This window comes from Pantherophis guttatus, chromosome 1, assembly GCF_059756535.1.
Source record: "Pantherophis guttatus breed Tessera chromosome 1, ASM5975653v1, whole genome shotgun sequence".
In the NCBI taxonomy this organism is placed as follows: domain Eukaryota; kingdom Metazoa; phylum Chordata; class Lepidosauria; order Squamata; family Colubridae; genus Pantherophis; species Pantherophis guttatus.
Window position 1 is genome coordinate 197,126,563 of NC_142063.1, and position 16,767 is coordinate 197,143,329.

General features: G+C 37.5%; 1 protein-coding gene across 4 annotated transcripts in view; it reads right to left on the bottom strand.

The window, feature by feature from the left end:
- The window catches only part of MACROD2 (mono-ADP ribosylhydrolase 2), a 1,140,895-nt gene that overhangs the window by 1,071,660 nt on the left and 52,468 nt on the right, over window positions 1–16,767 (bottom strand). The gene's annotated exons all lie outside the window — the stretch shown is intronic.

A 16,767-nucleotide genomic window follows, 5' to 3' on the forward strand; every position in this document is an offset into this window, starting at 1 on the left:
ACTTTCCCATATTATTCCAATGAGGGTGCTGAGATCCTGCTATTGCCTAAATATAATATGACAATGAATGTGGGCCAACAATCTGGAGCAAAGTAGAAATGCTCTTAATAAATAAACCTGATCCAGAACTGGGATCCACTCTGGGTTTCTTCTTGAAAGCATATATTTTACCAGGCTTTTGAAACCTGGTGGTATACAGGAAAAAATTACCTCAGATTGGTATATCAATTGCATCACATAGAATGCAAATCTGGACACATCGATGCTGTAACTGTTTTTATTATATCACAACTGGATTACTGCAATAAATATTCTGTGGGTCTGCCTTTTAAGACTTTTTGGAAACTATGATTGATCCAAAATGCTTTAGCCCATTTATTAACAATAATAGCATATCCAGAATGTGTTTCTTAGTGAAACAGTTGCACAGTTTTCTAGTCTCCCAAATTAATGCATTGATCAACTTTGGAGAACTTCTTGTACTTCCAATCAAACCATAAAGCCTATTTGTTTGGGATTGGGGAAGGAACATTTTCGGAGACTGCTTAGGTTCTCTTCAGAAGAAAGTGTCTCATTTCTCAACCTTCTGGAAATTAGATAACAACCTTCTGGAAATTAGATAAAACCTTCACTTTTTGGAAGACCTTCAATTTTCAATTTTGTTGCTAGTTTTATCAAACTTAGTTTTACATATTTTGTTGTTGTGGTTCTCTAATGTTTTGTTAATCTATGTTGTTAATCATTTAAAGCTGTATTAAAAATGGGTCAAAAATAACACAATGTTAAAACTGAATAGTATTCGACTAGTATCTACTTAGCTTTAGGGACTGAAATAGTAACAAACATTATATTTCATAATGAGTAGGAAAGAAGATTTTTTAATGAAATGCCAGAAAAGTCAGAACAATTTTGCTTCTCTGAGGAATTTGGTCATAGACCAGCATAAAATTAATAACCTAATAATTACTCTAAAGTAGAAACAAAAAGCCATATTGATGGAATAAAAATAAGGTAAAGATATAACTATTATTGGGGGGGGAAATAAGAGTATAGGAATTAAAAATAAGAGCAAAAGAATCCCATAAAATTACAGTTAATTTTACAATGAATAATCCAAATGCTATAAATAACTATATATAAAATATATAGATAACGGATGGATAACTATAAAAGGACAAATAATTTTAGAATTTATAAAATGCTACAAGGAGGTAAAGCTATGTTAACTTATATTAAGTCTAGTAATTGCTAAAGCCCTTAAGATTAAAACAATTATGGTGCAACTAATTATAATAAAATAGCAAAATAAAACATAAAATGGTCTGTGTATATTTAAAAGGAGGTGGGGGGGAAAGGGGGGGTCAGAGGAAGGAAGGATATTGAGCTATGGAAGCCTAGTGAAGGCTCAGCATCACCTCACTTGAAGTAGTAGTTTAATGGTAGCTCTGACTCACAATCAGGATACATTGAAATCCCTGCCACCTGGTCATCTAGTAAAAGACTAAGAAAAGCAGCCTCAGGCCTGCCAAGATACTATATTTTATTTGGAGAAATATACATATCTCATACATTTCTATAAAAAAGGCTAAGCACATTACCCACAATTTCAATTTCCTTCTGAAGCCTGAATTTCCTCAATGTCATTGCCATTTATTTGTTCCTATTATTGTGCCCAGAAGGATTTTTTTTTGAAAAGACCATACACTTTGTTTTCATAATTAATAATTAAATCATGGTCAATGCAGCAGGAGGCAATTGATTATAGAGCTGTCTTCAAAACTATAGGAGCAACAGAAACACTGGCTGCATCATCTGCCAGCCAGGTTTAGTAAACAATGTTCTAATTTTGCAAGTCTTGCCACCATATCATTAATACAGAAAATAATAAGAGATCTAGAATACAACCTTGCTTTAACTCTTATAAGAAGTAGGTACCAGGTCAGATAGGCTTATTTGGATGTCATTCTTATGCAGAAATTTAGTGAATGCTAACAAGTATCGAAAGATCTCTCCAGTTTCAACTGCAGTTGTTCTCTAGAAATTATGGAAGCCTGTTTTAAAATCAATAAAATCCCATATAAAATCCCATCCTGTGGTGATGGTGGGGAATATATATTACTCAATAAGATGTAGGATCAAGCACTGGTCCATGGTTGATTTCCCTATCCTGATTTTTTCTTCTAACCAGTCCACTAATTTCCAGCAAATATGTATAGATACAGACCTTATAAAGATATAAAACTTACAGATAATGCTTAATAGTCTAACTGGGCATAATTGGATGGATCAAATCATTCCATTTTTTATAATAATAAAGTTGTTCTATTTATGGAGCATTTTAAATGTACAGTTTATAGCTGTAAATAGAGCTGTAATATTCATATCCATCAGTCACTGCTTAGTTTAACCTTAACCCTAACCTCACATATGGAAGTTGTAATTGGAACCTGTAACTTAGTTTCTCTCCTATGGTCAAAGATAATATACTAAAACGATAATATATATTACCTCTGATTTTGGAGGATTTTTTTTCCAGAGAGCATTTCTCTCTTTTCCTTTTCAGTAATTTTATACTCCCCTTTTTGCTCCTGAAGAGATTTCAGGAACTCTGGACAGTGTTTAACTTTTATACAGTCCTCATCAAACCAGGGTTGGGATTTTCTTTTACATATTCCCCATTTAATTTTACTGGCAGGTACATCTTTGAATAAAGTGATTAGGCTAATGTACAAATTACAGATCCTTTCTGGGGAAATTTAATCAATTAAGAAAATATATAAACTATGAACCTTACAAGATATATATACAAAGTTTATTTTTTTTTTTCCTCTCCTTTGTCCGTTTTATATGAATATAATTTGCAGTTAGATGGGAGTTCTGGATAGCAACATTTTTTATATTTGTTATCTTCCTTTTAAAGCTAGACACAGGTTTGGAGGAAAATGATCACTACTCAGGGATATCTTCACATTAAAATTAGTGATCATATCTGTCATCCCACCAGAGAATATGAAGTAATCAATTAGTCTTGTTCCAAGGGAGGCACAATAAATGAAATCTCCAAATGTATTGCTCTCCCAACTATAATTTAAGTTTAGTAGATCTAAATTATGAACCATCTGCATTAGACATCTTCCTGTCTAATTTACTCCTATCTCTAGAGTTGTCCATTAATGAGGAGCTATCTATGGCTTTCTGGGGAGTAAATACATTTTTTTGTTACATATATATCTCAAGGATATGATATCTATGCGTCTAAGTTTATTATAGGGATCATACTGAAACACTGAAGCAAAGACTAGGCTACAAGTATGAACGTTAAATTTGATCCCTATAAATCAATTTAATGTGGATGATATGTGTCCTACTTTTATGAATCCTACATTAAATTCTCATTTCCAGACAAAACAAATCAACTTCAGTGAATTATTACATTTTATAAGAATGAACTGCACTTTCACGCCTTGGAAAATTGTATTGACCATACTCACTGGCCTATTAAAAGTGACAAATTATGACATGTTATAAAGCTGTTTTTACCTAACCCATTCACCATAAATTAGTAAAACTAACTATACAGAATTATCATGCTAATGTTACCTTTATTGCACCTCTTAACAGTCTCTAATAGGAATGCTCAATGATGTATAAGAATTAAAAAGAAAAATTCACATACCATGGGAATGCTTTTTGCTAAGATCAGCTGCTTTCTCTCAGCTAGTTCAGGATGTCTATCAATGAATTTTATGCATAATAATGCCATGTCCTCATATTTATTCCATTGTTTTGAACAAAAAATTGTATTAATTCCCTTTTCTGCTTAATTCTGGCAGCAGTGTTCCAGGCAATTTTTAGGCATTTCAGTAGTGTTCAGGTGTTGTTTTTTTATGCATTTGGATTGGAGTCAGTCATCCAAAAACTTTCTCCAAGCCATTCCCACTTTTTGTTTAAAAAAAAAAGTGCTATGCTGAAATTTTGACCCTTGAAATGATTTGGGGGCCTTATACAGCTCTTTGCTTATGGTCCCACATTCTGTACAACAACTCATTCAAATGCTTTACCCAGCCTAATTATTTAGTATTCATGTACAAAGCTGCCCCACCTGTCCTTTACTGAAAATTTAAACGCTTAGTTTCCAATTTGTCTCCTGTCATGAGTAAAGCATACAAATCAGTTACATGAAACATTTCAGTCTGTATAACAGTAAATCCAATAGAAGTCTAGAGATTTCTTCCAAATCCAATTAATATAGAGATGCTTGTTTTCCAATGAACCTGTGAAAATACTCATCCTCACTAAATCACCACTGGTTTGCTAGTATACATAACAATTTGGAGCAAAATTCAAACTAATGGTAGGAGGAAAATTATCTAGACCTTGACTTTCACTTTCCAGAATGCCACAGGTCTTAACTCTCTTAACATTTAAGTGAAGTCACTAGACACAGCCACTTGTCAGAATGGGTAAAGTACAATTAGTATGCTGATAATACAGATGATCCTTAGTTAACAATAATTAGACGTGGTCATAAAGCACATGAAATGGGTGAAGAGAGCAATGTTAAAAGAAGATAAGAAGCAAATAGAAACAGTCATGAATACAAGTTCAGATTCATTATGGCAATAAGGATAATGAAAAATTACATCCTTATTCCATCTGCAGAATATCACCAGCTAGCTAGATGATCAAGCCATATACTGTATGTATCTGCTCCAAGGTTTAAATTCTAAATCTCTTCTTCCCATTCTCCCATTGCAACATCTTTCTGGGGGGGTTTCAGCATCAGTTGTGATAAGCATCTACAAAGCATTTTGTTAATGATCTTGTGGGGTGTCTGAATGCTTATTCCTGACCTTATTCATTTCAGTCTTCCTTGCACTGGGATGTATCTGTTTCCTGACTGCCCAAGCATCAATAAGCTATAAGCCATGGAAGGAAAACAACCTCTATGATTTCTATCATTTTGTGCAGTACAGTAAAACGTGCATCCCCTAAAACAAATATAGCTGATTACAAACTTCTTGAATACAGAACAGTTTTTAATAGTGAGCTACTAGAAACTAGCTTAATTCTCCACTCTCAAGGAACAGTAATGATCAAAAAAGAATATACCAACACAACATACTAAACTAATATCTCTCTCTGTCTTCCCCTCCCTCTCCCTCCCTCTCCCCTCTCTCTTGTACCTCTTAATTTGAAATCTTAGTTTCCAAAACACATTAATTTTGTTCGCCTTGGCAGAGCTGAACAATAATATATTGACACTACTATTCTTGCTTTTTTTATAATGTTGTCTTTTTTTTATATTTACACATGGATTATGCTCTGAGTATTTTTCCAGAAAACTGATTTTAGCTATCACTGAAAGCCTTTTCACCCCCACTATAATGCTTTTTCAGTTTTCCTAGTTTCTAAAGTTCCCAACTCTTATTTACCATCTTCAGGAGTAGAATTTTCTGTTTCCCCATTCTTTAATTTAATATGCAACACTAATAAAAATATCCCACCTCAGTTCTTAAAGACCTACTGCAAATCAGTAACCTTTACAGTATCACTCAGCAATGTCAGTTCTTCAGTTTCATTATATTTCTGGTCCCTGCCTCAAAAAAAATTGTTTACACACAATTATATTTGGAATGTGTTACACCTATAGCAAATCAAGCCCTAAAATTTGGTCACAAACTTCTGTGCCATGCTGTTCATAAGGTCTATGAACAAACATATATTTCAGTCAAGGTTCCTTAAGTCAACTAAACCTCAATAATAAAAAACACAAAAATCAGGGCTTCCAAGCTTTGTTAATTCTCTTTTGATGCTCTCTAATTAAGCTTGCCTTATATTATCTGGGTAGTTTTGGCAATGCAATTAATTATGTCTTGCAGTGACAGCCAATTATGTGATACAACAGAAAGGGAACTGTATGTATTATTTTTCATTAACATTTTTTTTTAAAAAACTGGCCTCCAGTGAGCATTTCCCTTCAAATCATTCATCCTATGGCGATATTCAGATGATTCAGTTCAAAGCACATTATCTCTTGTTTGAGGCTTATAGGCTTCATACACTAAGACTGGAAACCATTTAGGAATTAATATAGCATCTGTTACTCAGAGCCAAACACAGTACAGGTAATGCTCGATTTACAACAGTTCGTTTAGTAACTATTCGAAGTTATAACAGCACTGAAAAAAGTGACTTATGATCATTTTCACACTTAAGACTATTGTGGCATCTCCATGGCCATGTGATCAAAATTCAGATGCCTGGCAACTGATTCATATTTATGACGGTTGCAGTGTCCCAGGGTCATGTGATCAGCTTTTGGAACCTTCCATCAAACAAAGTCAATGGGGAAGCCAGATTCACTTAACAACCATGTTACTAACAACAACTGCTGTGATTCACTTAACAACTGTTGCAAGGAAGGTCATAAAATGGGGCAAAACTCACTTAACAAATTTCACAACATTGAGCTCAACTGTGGTCATAAGGCAAGGACTACCTGTATCTGAGAATTTAATATTAATATTACATATAAAGGAAGAAGAATTAGGCATAGGTCATCACAAATATACAAATATACTGGTATGTTCCTTCAATTGCTATGTAATACTATCTATACTATGATTTGATTCGGCTATGAAATCTTTTGTTAAATTGTGTATATGAAGAGATAAGTGCTTACTTTGTTCTCAAATTATGATTAAAAGAACCATATACCACGTTGTGCTTTTTAAAATTTCATTCCGTAATAGGCATCACACATCTTCTTTCAGCATTGCCACAATGGTAACATTCTGTGGTCAATTAATTTTGTCTTCTATTGTACAGACCAAAAATATATTTCCTCTTCCTCAATGAAATACAAACTTCCAACACTCATGAAATGGGTGGTTATAGTCCCTTTCAAAATTAGGAAGGAGAAATTATATTTAAAACATGAATGTACTACTGAAGCTCATAATTTCAAAAGAGCTAGATGTCAAATGAAATCATTATTTTTATTTACAAAATACACGTTGTTCAATATCCAATAATTACAGAATTGTATAAGTGAACTGCATCTGATCACTAAGTTATCACATTTATTTTTAAAGTAAACAAGACAGCAATCTCCAAACATAAAATCTACTGAAATTCAGAGAAGTTGTTACAAAATTCAGATTCAACCAATTAAGATGTTCACCTATTTATGAACCAGAAACAAATATATATTTTTATATCTTGCCGGTCTGAGCCATGATCTACAGTGGGGCAAAAAAGTATTTAGTCAGCCACCAATTGTACAAGTTCTCCCACTTAAAAAGATGAGAGAGGCCTGTAATTGTCATCATAGGTAGACCTCAACTATGAGAGACAAAATGAGAAAACAAATCCAGACAATCACATTGTCTGATCTGGAAAGAATTTATTTGCAAATTATGGTGGAAAATAAGTATTTGGTCAATATCAAAAGTTCATCTCAATACTTTGTTATATATCCTTTGTTGGCAATGACAGAGGTCAAACGTTTTCTGTAAGTCTTCACAAGGTTGGCACACACTGGTATGTTGGCCCATTCCTCCATGCAGATCTTCTCTAGAGCAGTGATGTTTTGGGGCTGTCGCTGGGCAACACGGACTTTCAACTCCCTCCAAAGGTTTTCTATGGGGTTGAGATCTGGAGACTGGCTAGGCCACTCCAGGACCTTGAAATGCTTCTTACGAAGCCACTCCTTCGTTGCCCGGGCGGTGTGTTTGGGATCATTGTCATGCTGAAAGACCCAGCCACGTTTCATCTTCAATGCCCTTGCTGATGGAAGGAGGTTTGCACTCAAAATCTCACAATACATGGCCCCATTCATTCTTTCCTGTACACGGATCAGTCGTCCTGGTCCCTTTGCAGAGAAACAGCCCCAAAGCATGATGTTGCAACCCCCGTGCTTCACAGTAGGTATGGTGTTCTTTGGATGCAACTCAGCATTCTCTCTCCTCCCAACACGACGAGTTGTGTTTCTACCAAACAGTTCTACTTTGGTTTCATCTGACCATATGACATTCTCCCAATCATCTTCTGGATCATCCAAATGCTCTCTAGCAAACTTCAGACGGGGGGGGGATACGTCTGGCACTGCAGGATCTGAGTCCCTGGTGGCGTAGTGTGTTACTGATAGTAGCCTTTGTTACGTTGGTTCCAGCTCTCTGCAGGTCATTCACTAGGTCCCCCCGTGTGGTTCTGGGATGTTTGCTCACTGTTCTTGTGATCATTGTGACCCCACGGGGTGAGATCTTGCATGGAGCCCCAGATCGAGGGAGATTATCAGTGGTCTTGTATGTCTTCCATTTTCTAATTATTGCTCCCACAGTTGATTTCTTCACACCAAGCTGCTTGCCTATTGCAGATTCAGTCTTCCCAGCCTGGTGCAGGTCTACAATTTTGTTTCTGGTGTCCTTCAACAGCTCTTTGGTCTTACCATAGTGGCGTTTGGAGTGTGACTGTTTGAGGTTGTGGACAGGTGTCTTTTATACTGATAACAAGTTCAAACAGGTGCCATTAATACAGGTAATGAGTGGAGGACAGAGGAGCCTCTTAAAGAAGTTGTTACAGGTCTGTGAGAGCCAGAAATCTTGCTTGTTTGTAGGTGACCAAATACTTATTTTCCACCATAATTTGCAAATAAATTCTTTCCAGATCAGACAATGTGATTGTCTGGATTTGTTTTCTCATTTTGTCTCTCATAGTTGAGGTCTACCTATGATGACAATTACAGGCCTCTCTCATCTTTTTAAGTGGGAGAACTTGCACAATTGGTGGCTGACTAAATACTTTTTTGCCCCACTGTATGTTCTTGGTAAATGCATATTACTCCTTAAACCTGAAGAGACAGTACAAAATTAAGTGCCCATAGAATTAAGTTATTCTCAAATAATAATTGTAATGATAGATGTAGGTACCATTTAAGAGTCTTTTGGGGTGGGGCAATGCTCTTGCCATTATACTTTTGTTCATATAGTTCATAAATGCCTTATTTTTTTTCCCAATTGCATCAAATCTCTGGCTCCTATTCAGACTGTGATCCAACAAGAACCCCAGTTCTCTTTTGCATTTATAGATGATCTTCCTAATACCAAAAATTGTAAAAAATATTTTTCTTGCAAATGTAGGAATTTCCAATTGTCTTATACGAAATTCAACTTAATTGGTTTCTGAGGATTGCTTGAGTTTTTCCAAGCTTACCCATATCTTAACATTGTCATGTAGGATGTTTGTTACCTATCTTTGGGTTGGAATCAGTCATCATCCACAATGCTTTCTGAACATTTGATAGTTTCTAATACTTCCAAATATATTGAACAGCACAGCAGAATGTAGATATGTATTACATCACTTATTACCTTTATCTGGCTTCACAGTGCTGCACATTTGGGTATGAATGTTCAACCAGCTCTATATTCAGCTAAAAAAAATATAGCTCAGCCTACCTTTTTTCCATCTTCTCAACAACAAAAAAACAACTTTGTTATAATTTCAATCAGTGGTGGGTTCCTCCCGGTTCCGCCGAGCTGGTAGCAGTGACGATATGACATCACCGAACCGGTTCAGCCCCCCCCGCCCCCACCCACCCCCCGTGTTATTCTTACCTTTTATTTGGCCCCACCCCCAATCTATTGCTGCCTCCTGAGTCCCAGCTGATGGCTAGAGGGAAAAAAACTGTTTAAACTCTTGCCGTGGGGCTTCAAAGGGCCACCCTACAGCTGATCAGTGTTAAAAGAAAACAAATGAGTAGACCGGTGCCTGCAAAAATAAATGGGTAGACCAGTGCCTGCAAAAATACATGAATAGATCAGTGCGTGCAAAAATAAATGGGTAGACCAGTATATATATATTTATTTATTGGTTCGATTTATATGCTGCCCTTCTCCGGAGACTCAGGGCGGCTTACAATGCATTAAGCAATAGCTGTCATACTTTTGTATATACCTGCTTAGTAGGGCTTTCACCCCCAAAGTCAGTTTATTGCCTCCACAATCCGGATCCTCATTTTACCTACCTCGGAAGGATGGAAGGCTGAGTCAACCTTGAGCCTGGTGAGATTTGAACTCGCAAATTTGAAATCTCAAATTTGAGATTTGAACATGGGTAGATTGGTACAGCTCTGCAAGCAGTTAAAAGTCTGGTAGACCAGTACCTCTGCTAAATCCTAAATAATTGTCACATGACCATCAAGCCACACCCACAAAATAAGCCACACCCACAGGACCGGTAGTAAAAAAATTTAGAACTCACCCCTGATTTCAATAGTCAGTCATTCTGTCAATTAAGGAAATCAGGATGATTTTGTTGCCAGGTATAATTTAAATTGATGACTATCAAACCCCAGATATCTGAAGGATTGTTTTCTTCTGTACAAAACTGTTAATCAATCATTCTGAGCTATTTTGTCTTAGAAGCCCTAAAATTAATTTGCTTCAATGCAGTGATAGTGTTTTTCAGTGACAATGCTTTAGAATTGTCTTCTAAGAGAGATTCATCTCACTACCTCATTAAATAAACCTGGACTTAGACATACATTTCCCATTTTCAGGAAGACCTTTTATGTATAAACCTTCTTGACAAGAATAATGAGTAGGGCCTTGCAGTATTTCAGATAACTATAGTGTCCTAGGAAAAGACATGTTTGATTTGGATGATATCCATTCATCCTCGTCTCTCCATGAAGATGCCTGTCCATGAAGATCCCCCCTTAACTGTTTTCCAATGATACGTTCACATAAACATGTGCTTTATCGTCTACCAGCAGTGGAGGGATTGTAAATGTGGTTTTAGGTGCTCTGACCTTCTATCTGGACAATCTGCTTTTGTCTGATGCAGGAGCAGTAATCTACTCAGCTTCAAATGATCCAGTAGATTTGTTATGGGTTATTCCCTTTCATTTAGAACCTGGCCTTGACAGCCATTTGCAGTGTTTCAGTATTGCTAGAGATTATATATATTAATCACTGTCCATTTTGAATACATAGCAGAAAGAAGAAACTTGAGAGTTCACAAGGTTTTTGTTTTCTAACTTTTAATTGTAAACTCCCAAGAGTCACTGGGAGTCACACAACCAATAAATTGTATAAATAATCAATCAAAGGAAGGAAAATGAAGTATTATTTAATGTATCCTTTAACCAAACCTTAATCCTAATACACTACGGTATTAAATTTCAACATTAAATTTGGAATAAATTGGTACTGAAATTCCAGAATGAGTGGAAGCCTTCAATTTGAAATTGAAATGTCTTAAAAATGTATTATATACTTACAAATTTATCAGGATCGTATTCACAAAACTGAAGTATAAAATCATTTGCTGAAGAAAGAAGTCATATATGAAGCAGACATTGCACAAACTCATTTTAATCATAAATTTCTAAAGTTGTAAGAGCACTTAGTCCTCTTACATACCTGTCAAAACAACAAAATGATAAAGGGTGAAAGGAACAAGTTAAATTGCTATATACTGTACTATTTATATAAGATACCTGTTTATTACAGTTGTATAGCAAGAGCCAGCATGTTTAACCCACTGTACTAGGAGCAGAGAGAGTCAGGTTCCAATCCTCCGTAGTCAGTTGGGTGACATGGGGAAGTCACTTCCTCTCGGCCCCAATGAGTGTCAGTCTCTGAGACAAGCTGGCTAATATTTATTATACAAAAGACATAATGCATTGGTAGCTTAACTATAAGTAGTAGGAAAAATGCAAAAACAAGTAAGCTCTGGAGTGATGTGGGAGAATGCTAAGAAAAGCAATAGTTATATAATGTTAGTAGGGTTGGGCCTCTGCATTCTATAGATTTTTAAGTGCAATAGGCTTGCTGCAATTATTAAGTTATTCAACTAATTGATTTCTTTGTCATTAATTTTAAAAAGTGTAAGCATATGTGTATTTAATAGGCATTTTGTTTAATTAACTTTAATAGAGGTTTCTATAATAAATGTTAATCTATTCAATTAACTAACTTTAATCGGTTTAATTAATTAGATTTTATGTACCTAACTTCATTCTGCCTCTTTACTGAGGTTTCCATAAGGAGTTTCAAGAATAATTTAATTCTCTAGAGTACGTGTAATTAGAATTAGGAATTCCAGTACCCGTTGTTTCTTTCTTCCCTTTTCATTCATTCATTCACACTCACATCCCTTCTTTTCTCTGGGAGAACAGAACAGAGCAGAGCAGGAGTTTTCCATTTTATTCTACCAAAAACAATCCTGTATGAAGTATTAGTACTTTAACTAGAGAATTGATTGCAAGTTACAATATATTCATTTCTGGAAATTATATTTCACAATGTTCTATTCTTTTTTGAAGTTAACTTTAATCTTCAATCATGATTTCTTAAATCTTTAGCTATTACAAATTAGAAGATTCTTCTTAGAAATTTTTGTTATGTGGCTTTGTGTATGTGTGCATATGTTTTAAATTAATATATTAAAAACAATCCCAATATAACTAGAACCAAGGTATAAAATATATAAAATAAAAAGGCTATTTATATATGAAGATTATTTCCTACTCATTTTAATACACACAGACACACACACACATATGAAAAAGATAACATACAGAAATGAACAAGACTAAAAGAATAATGTTGAAATAAATTTATATAAAACAAAAATTTGATTTCAACCATTTCATATCAGAGATAATTCAGTCTTTACACTGGAATAAAACCATTTTGGCTGCATCTAATACATGGTATGTTTGACATTTTTTCTATTTCAGCAGTTTCTAAATTTTTGGAATATAATTTAATAACACATTAACATCTCCCCCACCTCCCACACCCTATTAACAATCAGATATTGAATCAAAAGAATACTACCACAGAACAAAACCCATAAATGAGTCATTTTCTCCACCAAAATGCTATATTTCTAACATAACAGAGGTTCAAATCGAAACTTTCCTACATTTTTTTTTTGATATGGCAAAACCACAAAGGAAATCTTTCCCGCCTCCTTAGCCCACGATTCATCTGAGACCCTTGTCACGGCCTGGGAACAGGCTGCGGTGGGGGCCCTGGATCGAATCGCGCCTTTGCGGCCTCTGATCCGACGCAGATCCCGGGCGGCTCCCTGGTTTACTGCGGAGATCAGGGAAATGAAGCGTCGGAAAAGACGCCTGGAGGGTGGTTGGAGATCCTCCCGATCCAAGTCCGACCGAACACAACTAAGAACCCATATTAGGTCTTATCTTGTGGCAATGGAAGTGGCGAAACGTAACTATTTCGCCACTCTCATTGCATCTGCAGAAAATCGCCCAGCAACCCTGTTTAGAGTGACCCGCTCCCTCCTTAATCAGGGAGCGAGGGAGGACCCCTTACAGGGCCGTGCTAAGGACTTTGCACAGTTTCTGCAAGATAAAATCACTCAGATTCGGACCGGGTTGGACTCCGACTGGACAGAGCCTGTTGAGATGACAGGGCCTAGTCTTGGTGGAGACATCTGGGTTGAGTTTGAGCCTGTTTCATTGGATGACGTGGACAGGATTATGGGTAGGCTGGGGTCTTCCACATGTTTACTGGACTCTTGTCCCTCCTGGCTAGTTTCGGCAGCCAGGGAGGTGACTGGAGACTGGTTCCAGGCTGTTGTCAACGCTTCACTAAAGGAAGGGGTCTTTCCTGCTGCGCTTAAAGAGGCGGTGGTTCGACCCCTCCTTAAGAAGCCTAACCTGGATCCTGACGTACTTAACAACTACCGTCCAGTCTCCAACCTTCGCTTTTTAGCGAAGGTTGTTGAGTCCGTGGTGGCACAGCAATTCCCTCAAATCCTGGAGGAAACTGACTACCTGGATCCTTGCCAATCTGGTTTCAGGCGTGGCCACAGCACGGAAACAGCATTGGTCGCCCTAGTAAATGATCTCTGGCGGGCCAGGGATGGGGGTTGCTCCTCCATCCTGGTCCTTCTTGACCTCTCAGCGGCGTTCGATACCATCGACCATGGTATCCTGCTGCAGCGGCTCAGGGGGATAGGGTTAGGAGGCAGTGTTTTACAGTGGTTCTCCTCCTATCTCTCGGGCCGTCTGCAGTCTGTTTGGGCGGGGGGTCAGGGATCCTCCCAGAGGCCCCTCACTTGTGGGGTGCCTCAGGGCTCAGTTCTCTCCCCCTTGCTCTTTAACATCTATATGAAACCGCTGGGTGAGATCATCCGTGGTTTTGGGGTGAGATATCATCAATATGCTGATGATACCCAGCTTTACATTTCCACCCCTGACCACCCTAGGGATGCCCTTTCCGTGATGTCCCACTGCCTGGAAGCGGTGCGGGTTTGGATGGGGAGGAACAGACTTAGACTCAACCCTTCCAAGATTGAGTGGCTGTGGATGCCGGCATCCCGGGATCTGGAGGTTCCATCCTTAATGATCGGAGGTGAAACCCTTGCTCCCTCCAATAGGGTCCGCAACTTGGGTGTCCTCCTGGATTCTCGGATGACCATCTGACGGCCGTAACCAGGGGGGCCTTCGCACAGGTCCGTCTTGTGCGCCAGTTGCGCCCGTTCCTAGACCGGGATGCCCTCGCCACGGTCACTCACACCCTTGTTACCTCTAGATTGGACTACTGTAACACCCTCTACATGGGGCTGCCCTTGGGATGTGTCCGGAGGCTTCAGCTAGTCCAAAATGCAGCCGCGCGGGTAGTTATGGGGGCGTCTAGATACTCCCGTGTAACACCTCTCCTGCGTGAGCTGCACTGGCTACTGGTGGCACTCCGGATACGTTTCAAGGTGCTGGTGCTCACCTATAAAGCTCTTCATGGCTTAGGCCCGGGGTACTTGCAGGACCATCTCCAGCCATTCTCCCATCGTCCTGTACGCTCTCACAGAGTCGGCCTCCTCAGGGTGCCGTCGGCCAAACAATGTCGGCTGACGACCCCCAGGGGGAGGGCGTTCTCTGTGGGAGCCCCGACCCTCTGGAATGGATTGCCCACTGAGCTCAGGACAGCCCCCGACCTTCTTTCCTTCCGTCGCGAGCTGAAGACGTGGCTCTTCCGCCAATTAAACTGATCCGTTTGGGGGTAAACTGTTTTTAATTGGGTTACTGATTTTAATTTTATATTGTATTGTGATTTGTATTGAAGTTGTCATTTTGTAAGCCGCCTTGAGTCCCTAGGGAGAAAGGCGGCATATAAATCGCAATAAATAAATAAATAAATAAATAGTTCATTAAATGCATCTTAAACTAATATTAATAATGTTTAAAACTCTCCTCCATTGGATCATTCCAAATTAATTAACTATAGTGCTGGGGATCTCCCAAACTTCTTTCACTTAAATGAATACTTAAGGACTTCTGGATTCTGTGAATGCATCAGACCCAAAGCATAAATTCTTAAAAATGTTTCAGAGCTAATGAATCCAATTTTATTTTCTTAAATATCAAGTGTTTTAGAAGACTTATTAACAATGAGTTGATCCAAAGTACTGATGTCAGGTTTTGCTTATGAACTCAAAAATAAAGACTTTGACAACCATTTTCAGGCTAGTATTACCCTACAATATCTCTTAGGGGAATAAGATCAGATTTAAGTCTCCTGCTAGCATTGCCCATATAATGTGTCCTGAAGTCTCTAATGGAAGAAAGACAACCAATATTAAAGGGAGGATTTTTGAGACAAATCGCTTACATTCCAGGAAACTGCAGTAGTGAAAATACCAGCCAAATAATAAAGCTGAAATTTGAGGAAGTTGAACCCCCCACCCCAATCTCATGTGAAAATCCTAGTTTGAATCTAGGAACCTGAACATCTCATAAGCATGAATGTCTTATCATTCCGGTAAAAATACTTTTTTTGTGTGTTGGTGCATGCATGTGTGTGTGTGTGGTGTCAAGTCATTGCTGACTCTTGGTGATTGCCTAGATAAGTTCCTTTTCTTAGAAAGATTTTTCAAAGAGGCTCACCATTGCCATTTCCCTAAAGCTGGGAGAGAGTGACTAAAATGGAACTAGTCTCTTAATTTCTAGCCTGGTGCCTTAATCATCATACCATACTGACAATTTAAAACATTTAGCAGCTTTTAATATCAACATTTTTTCTAACATTAATCTCTGAGTAATTTAAGTAAATGTGATAACATCACATTTACTCTTCACGAAATTTAATTAGGATTTTAAGCCGCTTATTTATATCAATATTAACTTGAGACAATTAGAATTATTGACCATTATCAAACACAGACATGTATCTAGGAATTATTCCAATGCATTTGAACCAAACTGTATTCTTCAATAGCATGAATGGATTTTTAAATGTATTTATTTTGTCTTTTAAAGTAAAAAGAAAAAAGATATGTAATACTAATTCCTCCCTCCACTGAGACAACAGTGAACATGTTTCAATTATCTGAAGAGAAAACAGAAGTAAAAATCCTGATTAAACATTTGATTCAAAGCATTCTCAGTCAGCCTTTAAAAAAATTATTGTTTGGAAACTTTGGAAACTTAAGCTAGCGTATGACTTTGTAATAAAATACAGTTTAAATACAGGTGGTCCTCTGCTTACGTGCATTTGTTCAGTGACCATTTAAAGTTACAGCAATGGTGAAAAAGCAGATATAGAACTGGTCCTTGAAGTTCCAGCCATCATTGCACTTTGGTGTCTGGCTCATGATTACAAAGTTGCAAGAAGTCAGAAACATGTGACTGCCATTTGCAACTTTTCTTGCTGGCTTTTCACAAGCAAAGTCAATGGGGAAGGTGGTCATAAGTCATTCTGGCTTTCTACCCCATGGTCTTCTGCACTC